Source organism: Heterocephalus glaber, unplaced genomic scaffold (genome assembly GCF_053883595.1).
Source record: "Heterocephalus glaber isolate CG9 unplaced genomic scaffold, H.glaber_assembly_v1.0 deba00001673, whole genome shotgun sequence".
Lineage (NCBI taxonomy): Eukaryota > Metazoa > Chordata > Mammalia > Rodentia > Bathyergidae > Heterocephalus > Heterocephalus glaber.
In genome coordinates, this window is record NW_028258410.1 from 4,669,656 (window position 1) to 4,686,365 (window position 16,710).

At 43.0% G+C, this 16,710-nt stretch overlaps 2 pseudogenes; one reads left to right on the forward strand and one right to left on the reverse strand.

Annotated features, from left to right (window-relative positions):
• Positions 1 to 11,234: 11,234 nt before the first annotated feature.
• LOC101714553 (olfactory receptor 6F1-like) lies at positions 11,235 to 12,249 on the reverse strand (annotated as a pseudogene).
• A 1,357-nt stretch (positions 12,250 to 13,606) lies between these two features.
• Positions 13,607 to 15,363, forward strand: LOC101714211 (olfactory receptor 13G1-like; annotated as a pseudogene).
• Positions 15,364 to 16,710: the final 1,347 nt, after the last annotated feature.

Here is a 16,710-nt window from a genome sequence, read left to right on the forward strand (position 1 = left end):
TCTGTGCATGCCCTACTGAGGTTCTGAGTCACACAGAACATGCCGAATCAGCCTGCTGCACACAGGAAGGTCTGTGCACGCCCTAAGGAGGTCCTGAGTCATGTGGAAGACACCGAATCAACCACTGCAGAAGGGAAGCCACCTGGTTCCACACTACAAAGATGCAGAGGACAGTGGACCACCAGAACCCAGAGGTAGGGGCTTCGGAGCCATCTTCCCACTGTACTGGTCCAGAGGAAGGGGCTTCCCAGTCACCATCCCTCTCTATGCTCCCTGCCCAGAGAAAAGGGCTTTTGGGTCACCATCCCTACCACTGCTGCCGGGCCCTGTCCCACCTCACCCAGCTCAGAGGAGGTAATCCATGCAGGCACTAACAGCCCCTGCCACAGTCGAAATGAGAACACATGTAAATAAGTCTCAAAACCATACTTCCAGATCACCTAGAGCAACCCCAAAGGGAAATGAGATGGAACCACTCAGATACTCAACCACCTGGACACACTGAACTGGCAACAAAAGGGGATCTGGAAAAAAGGAACTCAGAAATAATTTCTCAGATAACAGGAGAAATTGTCCCCCTAGTGCAAGACATGATTAATAAATCTAAAGAGGAGCTCAGAAACATGATGGAATCTCAACATAAGAAACAAATGGAATCCATAAAACAGATGCAAATAGATTTCCAGGACATGAAAACCTCCATTGAAATTCTACACAGCAGAATGAGCCAATGTGAGGACAGAATTTCAAATATAGAAGATAAGATTGCAATTAGTGACCAGGAAAAGAAAAATGGCTTCAAAATTATAAGGGAACATGAGAAATCAATCCAGCAGCTGCTAGATGATGCAAAGAAGAATAACATGAGACTGATTGGGCTCAATGAAGAAACAGGAGAGAGTACAGATGACATAAAAAAATCTCTTCACAGAAATAATGGCAGAAAACTTTCCAAGCAGGGGAAAAGAGCTTGACATACAGATAAGTGAGGCATATATGACTGCAAATAGCCTTGATCAAAAAAAATCTACACATAAGGCATAGAATTGTTAAGATTCCAGAAACACAACAGAAGAACAAAGTTCTCCAAGCAGTCAGAGAAAAGCAACAAATAATATACAAAGGAAAGCCCATCAGAAACACAGCAGACTTCTCCACACAAACCATCAAGGCAAGAAGTGCTTGGAGTGACATATTCCAAGCCCTAAAAGAAAACAGCCTCCAACCCAGATTGATGTACCCTGCAAAACTATCTTTCAAATTGGATGGAGAAATGATACTTTCACGAAAAAGAGCACCTTAGGAACTTTGTGAATACGAAAGCAGCACTCCAAGGAATTTTACCCAATATCCTAGGAACAGACATTGAGGATCACAACCCCAGGAAGCAAAGCAGAATGAACCCATCTGGCATGACAAGAAATTAAATGTAAAGGGGGAGAACCCAACAAAAAGAAAAAGTCATGGCAATGACAAGTCAATACATTTCAGTTATAACCATCAATGTTAATGTTTTCAATTCACCAATCAAAAGAAATAGACTGGCAGAATGGGTCAAGAAGCAAAATCCAACAATATGCTGCATACAAGAAACACACAATTCAAAAGGAAACTCATGGACTGAAAGTTAAAGGGTGGAAAACAATACTGCATGTGACAGGAATCCAAAAAAAGTCAGGAGGAGCTATCCTCTTTGCAGAACAAGTAGATTTCAAAACAACGATGATGAAGAGAGATGAAGAAGGACACTACATCCTTGTAAGGGGAAGAATCCAAGAGGAAGAGATGACAATCATAAATATCTATGCACCAAACACTAGTGCACCAAACTATATAAAACAAATACTAATGGAAATGAAAAGTCGTATATGCACTAATACAATTGTAATGGGGGACCTCAACACTGCACTGTCATAGATAGATTAACTAGACTAAAAATAAGTAATGAAATACTAGAACTCAATCGAACTCTTGAAAAATTGAACTTAACAGATGTTTACAGAGTCTTCCACCCCACAAAATCAGATTACACATTCTTCTCAGCTGCACATGGGTCATTCTCCAACACAGACCACATACAACACATAGAACATGTTTAAGTAAGTGCAAAGTAATTGAAGTTATTCCCTGTATATTATCAGACCATAGTGCAATGAAATTGGAGATACATCCATAGCAAAAGAAAGTCAAAAAATTTCATAAGCACTTGGAAATTGAACAACACACTTCTCAATAACAAATGGGTCACAGAGGAAATTAAAGAAAAAATCAGACAGTTCCTTCAATTAAATTACAATGACAATACAACATATCAGAATCTATGGGACACAATGAAAGCAGTCTTACAAGGAAAATTCAGAGCAGTGAATACACATATTAGGAAAACAGAAAGAGCCCAATTAAACAACCTGATGCTGCACCTCAAGCTTCTAGAAAAAGAAGAGCAGGACATCTCCAAAGCTCATACAAGGGAGGAAATTATAAAGATCAGAGGAGAAATCAATGCAATGGAGAGTAAGAGAATGATACAAAAAAATCAATGAAGCCAAGAGTTGGTTCTTCAAAAGAATCAACAAAATTGACAAACCTTTGGCCAACCTTGTCAGAAAAAGGAAAGAAAAGGCCCAAATCCATGCAATGAGGAATGAAAAGGGTGAAATTAGAACAGACTCAGCAGAAATCCAGAGGATAGTCAATACCTACTTCCAGAATCTATATGCCAATAAGATGGACAACACAGAAGAAATGGACAGATTCCTAGATACATATAAATTACCAAAGTTGAACAAAGAAGACCTAAAAATTCTGAACAACCCAATATCAACCAATGAAATTGAAAATGTAATTAAACCTTATCAACTAAGAAATTCCCAGGGCCTTATGTCTTTACTGCTGAATTCTACAAGACATTTAGAGAACTGTTGCCACTACTGTTTAAACTCTTCCATGAAATTGAAAGGGAAGCAATACTCCCAAATTCTTCCCTGGAAGCAAGCATCACCTTGATCCCCAAAGCAGCGAAAGACCCAACTGAAAAATAGAACTATAGGCCAATCTCACTAATGAACATAGATGCAAAAATCCTTAATAAGATAATGGCAAACAGAATGCAGAAGACTATCAAGAAGATCATACAACCTGATCAAGTGAGATTCATCCCAGGGATGCAGGGAGAGTTCAATATATGAAAATCAATCAATGTAATACACTATATCTTTAGAGCCAAGGCCAAAAACCATATGGTTATCTCCATAGAGGTAGAAAAAGCATTTGACAAAATCCAACATGCATTTATGATAAAAACCCATGGTCTGTACCTCAAACTGATAGAAACTATCCATGAAAAACGAACAGCAAGTATACTAAATGGTCAAAAACTGAAATCCTTCACACTAAAATCAGGAGCAAGACAAGAATGTCCACTATCACCACTCTTGTTCAATATAGTTCTGGAAACATTTTCCGCGGCAATTAGACAAGAGAAAGAAATAAAAGGAATAAAGATAGGTAATGAAGAAGTCAAATTGTCATTATTTGCAGATGACGTGATACTCTATATAGAAGACCCCAAGAACTCCACCAAAAGTCTTCTAGACTTAATAACCAAATTCAGTCAAGTAGCTGGTTACAAGGTCAACACACAAAAATCAATAGCTTTCCTCTACACAAATGACAGACTCACTGAGAGAGAAATAGGGCAAATAATTCCTTTCACAATAGCATCCAAAAAACTGAAATACCTAGGAATCATCCTAACAAAAGAAATCAAAGACCTCTTCTCTGAAAACTATGGCACTCTGAAAAGAGAGATTGAAGATGATATCAGAAAATGGACAGACATCCCCTGCTCCTGGGTAGGAAGGATGAATATAGTGAAAATGGCCATACTTCCAAAACTGCTATATAGATTTAATACAATTCCAATTGAGATCCCAGAAGCATACTTCATAGACCTCGATAAAACAATCCAAAAATTCATTTGGAACAAGAGACCCAGAATAGCAAAAGCAATTCTAGGTAACAGAGACATGGCAGAGGGTATCACAATCCCCAACCTGCAATTATACTACAAAGCAACTGTGATAAAAACATCATGCTACTGGCAAAGAAACAGACTTGAGGACCAGGGGAACAGATTAGAAGATGCAGAAGCAAAGCCAGACACATTCAGCCATCTCATCTTCGATAAAGGCGCCAAACACCCTCACTGGAGGAAAGATAGCCTCTTTAATAAATGGTGCTGGAAAAATTGGGCTTCAACTTGACAAAGATTAAAGCTAGACCTGTATCTCTCACCATGCACTAAACTAAAATCAAAATGAGTTAAAGATTTAAATATTAAAATAGAAACTCTGAACCAGTTGGAACAGAGGTTAGGTGGAACCCTTGAACACATTGGTGTAGGAAAAGATTTTATGAACAAAACCTCAGTTGCCCATGAACTAGCACAAACAATCAACAAATGGGATCTCTTCCTATTAAAAGGCTTCCACACAGCAAGAGAAACCACCAGCAGTGTGAAGAGACAACCCACAATGTGGGAAAAAATCTTCACCTGCTCTTCCTCAGACAATGATCTACTATATTGAATCTATAAAGAACTTAAAAAGATCACACCTCCCAAATTTAAAGATCCAATCAAAAAGAAAATGGGCATCTGAAATGAACAGACATTTCTCCATTAATTTTTCTCCATTTTCCAGTGTTCAGTGATCCAAAAGGCGTGAGAATGGAGGACAGGGCACTAGGAAGCTCAGGAGTGAGAGGGGAGGAGAGGAGAGGAGAGGAGCAGGGAGCCAGTGCTCCCATGCACGCTGCAGGTTGGGCCCTGGCAGGCAGTCACCCTGCTTGGCCCAGAACTGCCACATTTGCCACTGAAAGTCCTGAGAAAGCCTCAGTCTCAGCACATGGACCAGTTCCTCGCCCTCAAGAGCAGAAGCCAGGAAAGGCCTGCTTCAGGAAGATCCAGCCCTGCAAATGTCCCAGCTTTCCCCAGCTGGGAGGCAGATGGTCTTTCACACTCAAACCTGAGCTGCTTCTGACTCTTACTAAGTGGACAGGGGAGATATGGGCAGGGAACCACAGATGCCCCCCGCACAGGCAGAATCTTGGGAGGGCAGGAGGGTGTGAGCAGCTCACAGCATCTGCCAATCCTGGGACCACCCAGGCCTGGAGGTTCACTTGAAACCATTCTGCCAACTAATTACAACCCTTATGCTGATTGTAGAAAGGAGAGGTTCTAAAATACCCTCCAAACATATGCACATCACTAGCCATAAAGTAACATAAGTTAACTTTCTTCTAAACTCCAATTCCTGCTTTCAATTTTGTCCCAAGAATTGAACCATACTATATATGAAAGGAAAAATTAAGAATTCAGACAGGTAAGAGGAATGCAACTATCATCCAATAGCTTTCCCTTGATTTAAATTGAATTACAATTAACACAAAGATTTTCTCTTATGTCGTGGCTAAAAACATAAATGCTACTTGGTTCATGCACATTATTACTCAGGCCATGATTGCATGATAACCATAGAAATTAGACATCCTGCCCACGAATACTAACTTTAGCTCTTTAAAGAATATTTTTATGTTCAAATGGTGACTTGCATTAACTTCCTGGAACAAAATGAAAATCAAGGCTATAGTCTGTGAGTGTGTAAGTGCTGTTTTCACACTGGCTTAAATATTGGTCCCCCTGTATTTGCAACCAGGAAAAGCTTGGTTCCTGAATCAAAGACAGGGGGGTCCCAGGAAATAGCATTTTGGACTGTTTTGTTAGATGTAACAATGCAGTGGCTCTCAGAAGGACAATTAAAACAAGCCTGCATGGATTACTAATTAAGGAGTGGAAAGACTTGGCCTTTGTGTGTCCTCATTGCTCCGTGAAGACCCAAGGTGTCCCAAGACAGTGTCTCCATGGAGGAGGCAACCAAAGTAATGAGAGACACGGAATGGGGACAAGGGCCACAAGGTGGGCACTGAGGCAGCTGAATTCCATCTGCCTGGCTGATCACCCTTCTTACAGACATTAGCAGAGGCGGGGCTGGCATGGAGCACTTGCTCCCCAGCAAGACCCTGGGTTGGATCCCAGCTCTGGAATGAAATGCACACACACACACACACACACACACACACACACACAAATGGAAATAGAGAAAAAAAAAAGTAGGAAAATCTCAGAGAATGACTTGTAGAAACTCATTTAGTCCTAGGCTCTGTGCGGATCAAAGGGGGACACAGGAATGTGACCATGATATTTGGTTATCACTTTATGAAAATAACACACTGCCTTCTCAGAGCATCTTCATGAACAGTTGGAGAAGCTGCTGTGCCCATCCTCTTGGTGCAGCTCGATCAGGCCCTACAGGGGGCACAACCCTGTCCTGTCTCTTTGCTCTTTGTCTTCAGTTTGCAAAGGTCACCTTGAACACAGGAACACACTGCCTGGCTCAACATATTATGGATTGTGGTCTTCCATGTGCCTCAGAGAAAGGTACAGTGGTACAAGCGAGGTCATTTTGGTGCATTCAATACATATATATACATATGCACACATACACACATATATGCACATATACACATACACACATATGCAAATACACACACTTGTATATACAGACATATACACACATATACCCATATATCCACATATACACATATAAGCACATATATCCACATATACGCACATATGCACATATATGTATTATGCACTGCATTTGGTTGTTAGCAATGTTATTATTTATCCTAAGGATGTGATTTTGCTTTCCTTCATCTCGTCCTAACTTTGCAGTAACATTTTTGTCTCATGAATTCTTCCTCTATTGCTTCTTCTCCCAGCCTTTTAGTCTGAGCTCTCCACAGTGTCAGGACGACAGGTATGCTGGGCCTTACTACTTTCATCCTCTAGGTTGTTGCTCACAACCAGGCTTCCTTTCTCTACCTTACATATTTTACACTGTCTCCTCGCCAACTCAAGAATGAGGTCCGTTTGTTGTAAATGGTCTTTATCTCCTATATTTTGACCATTATTTTCAGGTATAATAGTTTATACTCCTATAAATCTATTATATTCTTTATTAATTTTGGGCACATATGAGTCCTCTCTTTCTCTCTCTCTCTCTCTCTATATATATATAATTCTAGAATTTGTATTTTTTCATCTTTTCATTTTCTACCTTCATTTTCATCTTTTATTTTCTTAAATCTACTATTCATGACTATAGTATTTATTCATTATTAACTGATCATATTTTCATTGGAACAGAAAAACAATTAAACTGCACTTTCCATCAGTGGCATAGCAGTGGAAGGAAGCTGCTCGTCAGCCTTTGTGCATCTGCTTCCTGTCTGAAATCTTTCTTGTCTTCTTACTGGTATCATCTTTAATCATGCCCCCTGACCCCAAAGAGGGACCTATGCACAATGAACACTCACAGGACTGCTGCCAAGAAAGGTTCTCTACACCAATTTATTTTATATCATACTTATTTGTTGTATTTTTCAAGACAGCAAATCAACAACTACATTAACTATGAACACCATGTTGTGCAATATATTTTATTATGCTATTTCTCCTCTGCAACCAAAATTTTGCATTCATTAACAAATGTCCTTGTAGCTCTTCACCTCTTTCCAGCACTGCCAGATGTGCTGTTAGACACCCTTCACTCTGTTTCTGTGAGGTTAATGTTTATATACTTCACATTTAAGTGAGCTTGTGCAGAATTTGCTTTGATGTGCTTGGCTCATTTAACTTAACATAATGTCCTCCAGTTCGATCCATGTGTGTGCACGTGTGTGTGTGTGTGTTTTGCTTTATCAATTTGTTCATGGATGGACTTACAGGTTGAGGCTATTTCTTTGCTATCACTCATAATGGTGAAGTGGACATGGAAGTGTAAATGCCTCTGACATGCTGTTTCTTTTTTCCTATATGCCCAGTTGTGGAATTGCTGGATTTTGGTAGTTTGTAGCTCTTTTTATAAATGAATTTCTGACAAAATAAGCTTTCTCTGGACTTCATAGTCTCTGGTAGATATGATTTGGTTTTTATTCATTTCAAACTATTTCCCAGTATTTTTGCATGTCTTTTTTATACCACTATTTTTAAAGAAAGAAGAGTGGTTGGGGTGAAGGACACATAGGTAGTGGGGGAAAAAAATAAAAACCAAGATACATCATGCTCAGGTACAAACACCCAATGATAAATGTAAGTGTATTATATACCTAAAATGTATGAATTAATATACAAATAAAAAATAAATTTTAAAAAAAGAAAATCTTGTTTAATCTTCCAACTTCAGCAGGGAACTCTTGGCAGATACCTGACAGCGGCTGATGCTGCTTTCCTGTGGTGGTCCCTGACCCAGGGATGATCCGCTGATCATTCCTCACCCTTCTGTGCTCAGGGTGTTTCTGTCTGGTGGTGGCTTCGGCTGCCTTTCTGGAAGGGGCCTTGTCCCTGCACTGCTCTAGTGGGCAACCCGGCCTCTCCAACTCCATTTGCCTTCTGCTGTGAAGAGCATCCTTGTCACATACTTGCACATGTCCAATAGATCCCTGGAAACCTGCTCCTCTCCTGATATAGAGATACTCTCTTAATTTAGCTCTATTTCTTCACTTGCCACTTCTGATCAAGCATGGGTTTTCTCCTGTTCGATGGACATCACCTTGGTTTCCTGAGGTGCAATGTACTTCTGACTCATCTACCTGCAAGTTAGCAGACCTTGCAGGCTAAGGGCCCAGGTCTGCAGAGCACTCTGAGGTCCAAAGCCAATCTCCAACACCAGGTTGTCACCTTTATATCTCATCAGTCTACTGTAGCCCCAGGTAGGGGTTTTACTACTCCCTCCTGGAACTAATGATTTGTTTTACTCTTACACACTCATAGGTAATATAAATTCAGACTGCAAACTCTATGACCCTGAGCTGGATGTAGTCATTCTACATCCAGCTTTCAGGCTGTGGATTCCATGTCTCCTATGTCACCTGGAGCCCAGTCCATGTCTCTTGACTCCACACAGGCCTTGGCCCTCCCTCTCTGGGACTCCATCACCATTAATCCACATGCCTGGGCTGCTCCCCACACCAATATGAGCTCCATAGCTCTGGCTGCCTGGTGACATAGCTGAACCATATGTGATGATGGAACTGTGACCCTCACAAGACACCAGGTCTCTGAGTAATCAGCCCAGGAAGACAAATGCAAGTCTCTGTAACAAGCATCCCAGTATGGCCAGGATCACTGCTGTTTTATTCAGAGCTTGCACAGCAAGGGGTCACCTGCTGCTGCTTGTACATTTTCTTGGCAGAGTCTCAAAGGTGGTGAGGAGTGGTACTTTACAGTGTGCAAAGGGGTCTCCAGCTCTTCCCTGAGCAAAAGTTTCTGAAGAGGGAACAGGAACAGAGTAAACCAAAGTGGGCATCCTTCTCTTGACTGGCTTGATGGGACAGCTGGCATTCCTGGTGGATCTTGAATTGAAGTGGAGGTGACAGCTAGGGAAACAGTTACTGATCAACCCCTGGCCACTGAGGCCCTGTGGCTATGGAGATTTGAGTTTGGCTCCCTGGCCTGGGTGCCCAGAAGCTGTGGGCAAAAGATTTGCAGACAGGTATGACTGGACCCTGGCACACTCAGTCTCTGGAGAAGTATTGTGAGTTTCTGGACAAATGCACTTTCACCGATTAATTAATATTTAAAGCTTTTCTTTAAAAGTTAAAATCTGTAAATCTGAAAAGTTGAAAACTTTAATAATTTTTTGCAAATATTGTAACATTGACAAATACTACCAAAATTACTTTGTATAGGTCATAATGTTGTGAAACAGACTTCTAAAACTTGAGCCTTGCTCGTGAATAATATTTTCTAAAAGAGAACTTTGGCAAGATGGGTAAAAGAATTCAGAAATACCAGCATGGACTTTCTGTCTCTATCTCCAGTAATTCATCACATGGACATAATTTTGAATAATATTATATTTTATCCACAAAGTTAACCATTTTTCATAAGTTATAGGTTGGAAAATCACAAAGCTGAATCAAACATCAAACAGTTAAGGTTGCTGGCTTGGCAGGTCATCACACCATTAATGTCTATGTGGAGTGGTGACTGTAGTCCACACTGGGAGGAGAAATCTAAGTTGATGCGTAGATTCTGTTCATTCTCAATTATTTCCTTTCCTTCACACTGAGTCTTGATTTGATTCCACATTGGTGTGTCCACTTTACACTTTGAACACACTTTCCTTCTGGTCAGTGGAAGGAGGACAGAGCAGAGGTGGGTACAGATGTGGAGACGTCTCACAACAGTGAGCTCAGCATATGTGACCAGTGGGGGACATCCCTGGGGAATCAGGAGCCCTGTTTGCCAACCTAGGTAGCAAGCTGACTTTTATTAGAAATTCTCCAAAACCATGTGTAGGAATTCACACCTGCTCAGAGAGAATAAGTTAGGGAAGCCACCCAGATGTATAGCCTTCCATATGGTGCTGTATGGGTTTAGAACTTGAGACTCCAAAGTCTGGAGTCTTTGTCCCAAGACTGAACTGCAGGAGTTTGTGAGACGTTCAGAAGCAGTCTATATGACCTTCTCTGGCTCTGCTTTGTCCTTCTTATGTCTTTCTGGCACTAAGTCAGGCATTAGAGACTAGAATTGCTCTTCCCCAAGACGAGTTATAGAAGCAGAACTCCTCTCCCCAAAGCAAGCCTCTAAACTTAAAAACCACTCTCCCAACCTGGTCCATTCTGTGCTGTGTACATGACTGAGAAGTCTGGGGCTGTCTCCCCGAGTTCTCCCTGGCAGCTCACACCCCAGCCAACCAGGTTTCTGCACAGCCAGCCCCTCCTCACCACACAAAAACACTTCCTGGGTCTGAACCTTCCTTTAAGGAGCCTTCTATGTCACTTACAACTTTGATTAAATAAGTATGATATGCTCTTCCCTTCCTAACACACTTTTTATTATAGGGGTACAGGCCATGATTCTCATAGAAATAGACTTTCAACAGACCTTTTGAAAATTATGTGTCACTCTCAGTGAAATGGGTTTCTTCATTTCCTTCATACATGTAGCCCGGTTGTCTTACACTTTTCTGTTTCATGTCTGAAGCCAGGACAAGCTCCAGTGAATACACAACCAAGCTCTAAGTGGTTGCTGCTGCTTGGTCCCAGCATCCCTCCCACAAGTGGCAGCCCACTTTCTACATGTGTGAGCCAAGGTTGTCCCTGAATCAAAAGGCTTCCTCTGGTCCTTGGAAGTTGTCCTGGCAGCCCCTGAGCAGATGATGGAGAGCATGTCTAGGTGTCCACTGTGTTGTAGAGCTGTATTTCCCCTTCAGTTTCCTCAGCAGCCTCTCCCTCACTTCCTTGTCATAGAGCGTGTAGATGAGGGGGTTCAGGACCCTAGCCACCACCATGTTGAGGACATGGACCGCTGTGGTCTGGCTCAGAGCATCTGTAATGGAGGTGCGGAGATGGGGGGAGATGGTGGACCTGTAAAAGATGAGCACCACTGTGAGGTGGGCAGAGCAGGTGGAGAAGGCTTTGCTTCGGCCACTGGTAGATAGGATCCTGAGGATAATGCTGAGACATGGGACACCAGGGTGACTAGGCATGAGCTCAGGATAACTACAAAGCTAATCAAGAAGGCCATGAGCTCCACTGCCTGGGTGTTGCTCTAGGCCAGGACAATCCTGGAGTCAATGTCACAGAAGAAGTTGTTGATAGCATGTGGGCCACAGAGGGACAGGTAGCTGATGAGCCCCATGAGTGCTGTGATGGCCAGGAAAACACAGGCCCAGGAGCTCAGGGCCAGCTTCATGGATAACAGGTTGCTCATGATGGCTTCATAATGCAGAGGGCAGCAGATGGCCAGGTAGTGGTCATAGGCCATGGCTGGTTACAGGAAGTACTCCATGGAGCCTAAGGAGAAAACCAGGTACATCTGCAAGAGGCAGCCCACACACAGTATGATCTGGCTCCTCCCCAGCATGATGGCCAGGGCTTGGGGCACTGAAGCAGTGGTGTACCAGATCTCCAGGAAAGAGAGGGTGCTCAGAAAGGAGTACATAGGGGTGTGGAGCTGGGGGGAGCTGCTGACCAGGAGCAGGATGGCCACATTGCCACCCACCATGAGGAGGTGCCCCAGCAAGAAGATCACAAAGAGAGAGAAAGCTGTAGGGCCCAGGACCTGGGAAAACCCAGCAGGAGAAAGTCCTGGGTCAGACTCTCATTGTCCTGATACATTCGGGTGGCCTGCAACCAGGGCACAGCAGCCCTGCACCGAGGCCCAGGAGCACAAACGAATGTGTCCATATATGTCTTGCAGTCGTAGGGTGTCTGCTCTGTGCAAGAAGCCAGGCAGAGGTAATATCAGTTATTTCAATAAACAACTTGTATATAGTATTATAGCCAAAAATATGTTAGTGATCTCACAAGCTCATGCTGATATTAACAGTATACACCAGCAGTGGGGTTTGGTCCAGCCTAGGTGCCTCCCTCCTCTCCTTATTCTGGAAGCCATCTGAGGCCACAAGAGACTGAGCATTTCCTGTGGACTCCGTTCATGAATTTTACATCCAGATGCTGCGTGGCTCTTGAATGAAAACATGTAAATTATTTTTGTTTGGAAATCAGTCTCCCAAACCTAGATTCTAGTCACATCCATGTTCACAGGCTCTATATTCTAAATTGATTTCCTAATTTATAAGCTAGGAGTTCAGTCTTCAAAAAGATGCTACAGAAGTAAGACTACAAGAATTTTACAAATAACTAATTTCAAAATGATTTTTTGCCTCTTCTGACCTGCATTATTTATTATTTAATTTGATGAATGAAATACTCATCTCTGTGTCCTTATGAAGAATGAACTGAAGGTGAAAGCACCCTTCATCAGAAACGTGACACCCTCCCCTAAAGTGAGAGTAGGAGAGTCAGCCAAGGGCAGAGAACCACTTTGAAACTCTCTGTTCTTCATTCTTCCACTTTTCTTTACTTGGTGATGGTTGTGCACGTAGAACCCAGAGCCTAGGCAAGCTCTACCACTGAGCTACTCCCTGAGCTCAACGTTCTCTGTTAGAATAATTCTAAGAGTTAATATCTGAGCACTATTTTGAAGACAAAGCCTACACACTGCAACATCAGTTGGAAACTAATGAACATGCAGGTGACTAGAGTTCATCCTTAAGCAGCAGATTTCTAAAAGAAAAATAGTGCAGATCTTTCTGCCTTCAGGCTGGAATTCCCTCGGATAGGGGGTCCAGCCCTGTGTGTCTCCTCACACCCACAATGAGCAACCCTGATCCGCTGTAAGCAAGCACATGCCCAAGTCAGGCAGGGCTTCCACTGCCCCTGGAATAACCTTTTCAAGACCCATGGGCTGAAGTCACTCATGTCACTGCCAGAGCACTGGGTCCACAAAGACGCCTGGGTGGGGCCTAAGAGCCTGTGCTTTCCCCAGATTCCAGAAGGCACTGGCCAAGCCACACCTGGGGGAATCTTCCCACCCCTTCTCCTTTATTTTTCATCACACTTCATCCAGCAGATTGTATAATCGCTATGTGTCAATTTATATGAAAGGGAATAATTCAAAAACCCTCCCCACATGCACTACTCCACTATAAAGACTGTGGGAGCTGAAGGCAATGGAAATAAAGAGAATACACAGGAAGGAGGCTCTGGCTGCCCTCTGCCCCTGGACAGGTGAGCAGAATCACCAGGGACAACCCCAGACTCTGTCAGCCCAGCCAGCCCTAAGGGCTGCAGTGGGAAAACTTGCTGAAACCCTCTGGTCTCCAGGTTTCATTGTTTTCCCCACATCCTGCCCCTAACAAACCTCAAAGGCCTTGTGTCCTCTCTCCTAGCCCTTCTCTGAAAACCCACTGTTCTTAGTTTCTATGCTGCACAGGTCAGGATTCCACCTCCCCCTGGAATCACTCAAGTCAAAGGCCCTGCACGTGCCAGGTGCACTTGGTAGTAAACTCCTGCTTGCTTTTTAATGTCTTTTCTCTCATTGGCAGATTTCCAGCCAGTAGATCTATGATGACAGGAAGAGAAATGCTTTTTTCTATAACTGTAAAGCTACCTATATTACTAATCATTCTAATGAAAAACAAACTCTAATGAAAAACAATTAAGTTCTACTTAGACAAGTTTCAATGAGAATGATAACATTGCCATATTTTGAAGATGTTTATTTCCTATATTTTCCTTGTCACCCACTGCCTTCAGTTTATCCCAGTCACCATGGAAGAATATGCATCAGAGAATGGAATCTGTATGGAGAATCAAGAGTCTGCCTTGAAGTCACAGCTCTACCCTACTGGAATTCATGCCACAAGGTGGTATCAAATCACTACATAGTAACACACACACTCACAGCTACATTAATTCCTAGCAGTTCCCTCTGAGCAATGGCCACCATTTAATCACCCTGAAGGAAGGATAAACCACACATTGTCACCGAGTTCCTGATTCTAGGCCTCACCAGAAGCCTTGCACTGCAAGGAGTAATCTTTGTGTTCCTCTTCATCTGCCTGGTGGCTTTCCTGGGGAACATACTCATCATGCTGACCATCGTGTACAATGCCAGCCTGCATGCCCCATGTATATTCTTCTTCTGGCTCTGGCCATCATGGACATCATGTGCACCATGACCATCACACCAAAATGCTGTGGACCATGCTAACATCATGGAACACCATCTCCTACAGGGGTTGCATGTCCTAGCTCTTCTTCTTCACATGGTCTCTAGGGGTGGAGATGGTTCTCTTCACCACCATGGCCTATGACTGCTATGTGGCCATCTGCTTCCCCCTGCACTACAGCACCATCATGAACACCTACATATGTGTGGCCCTGTTCAGCGTCGTCATGGCTATAGGCATCATCAACCCCTGGGTACACACAGGTCCCATTCTGAGATTGACTTTCTGTAGGCCAAACACCATTAACCACTTTTTCTGCAAGATACCCTCACTGCTGGCTCTGTCCTGCAGCCCTATGAGACTCAACAAAGTGACGGTGTACGTGGCAGATATCACCCTGGCCGTGGGGGACTTCACCTTCACCTGCATCTCCTATTGCTTTATCATTGCTGCCATTCTCCACATTCCCATGAAAGAAGGCAAAAAGAAGGCCTTCTCCTCATGCTCCTCCCACCTCATAGTGGTGTTGCTTTATTACTGCCCCATCATCTACACCTACAGCTGCCCTGCTTCCAGCTACACATATGAGAAGGACAAGTTTGTGGCCCCACTCTACACTCTCATGACACCCACCCTAAACCCCATTGTGTATAGCTTCTGCAACAAGGAGATGCAGGTGGGGATTAGGAAGGTGTCCCCTTTCCTGAAGCTCTAGGGGGTCCAGAGGGAGGACCTCCTCTCTCCTCTGCATGCCTTTGTCAAGACCTCTCCCCCTGGCAGATTTCCCACCCTGACTTCCATCCCACATTCTCCCTTCCTTAGCATTTTCTTTTTGCCCTTCCCTGCCTTGTTCTCACTGTTACCACAAATCTCCACTCCCATATGAACAATGCAAAAAGATCACAAAGTGCATCACACCAACTTCCTCAAATACATATCTACATTCTAAGTATTCATGTAATACACATTTGATAATAAGGCAATGTCTATAGCCTATGTTCATACATCAAAAATAAAAATAACCTTTAACATTGTTGCTTTGACCAGGGTATGAATCAACTCGTGGCTCCAATTTACAAAACATGGAAATTTATTGTAGCATTGTGAAAGGTATTTCCAACAGGAAGGGTACAGTGTCCCCTTGCAATTCATGTTATGATATGCATTCAGGTCCAATGAATTTTTTTATCCATTCAAACATTTTTCTCACACTATAGAAATAATCTAGTTCCTTCCATTGTTCCCTGCTTTAGATTTTTATTCCACATGTACAAGAACTATATATTATTTTTGAAAATGGTCCCCTTAATGTTGCAGCCAAATTCTCATTAAATATCTAGTGAACAGCCTGAGAATGAGCCCCTGTCCAGTGCCTGGGGAACCTGGAATGACTACACAGTGTAGCATGCAGTCCAGTGCTTGGTCCCTGCCTGAAGCTTAGAGCAGTGCTGAGAAGGGTGGGGTTGAGATACTCAGTGATTTGCTGGAGGACTAAAGCCTGGGATCTGCCTGTCCACTGATTAGGTGCTACTGGGAGATGGTGTCAGTTTACCTGGGGTGGAAGTTGGACCCTTGCTGAGCTCTCATTGGGAGAAAGACAGTGGTTGTTCCCATCAGAAGGGAAGGGGCTCAGTCAGGTCTGGGTTGGGTGACACAGTCTGATCTGTGATGAGATTCATCCACAGACAGGTTGATGTTGTTTTCTCTATCCTGGTGACCTGTTCTGATGCAGATACTCTGTGAATTTTTAATGTCACCTGGACAGTGCCATGGCCTTTTGCTGAACCATCCCTATCCAGCATAGGGCTGTGGCTACCTCAGCTCAGAGTGCAGGACCCCTCACCTCTGTTCCCTTCCTCCTTAAAGAAAGCCATGCACAGAAGTCGGATCAACAATGCAGGTCCACCATGTAGGAACATAAATGTGACCTAATTGGCCAAACACGCCCTTTCTCCTGAAATTCAGTAGTCATGAACATTATTTAAAATATTGAGACTATCATCATTCAAAACATCAAAATTTATTTTTCACAGCGTTCTTAATGTAAAGTTGATCAAGGCAA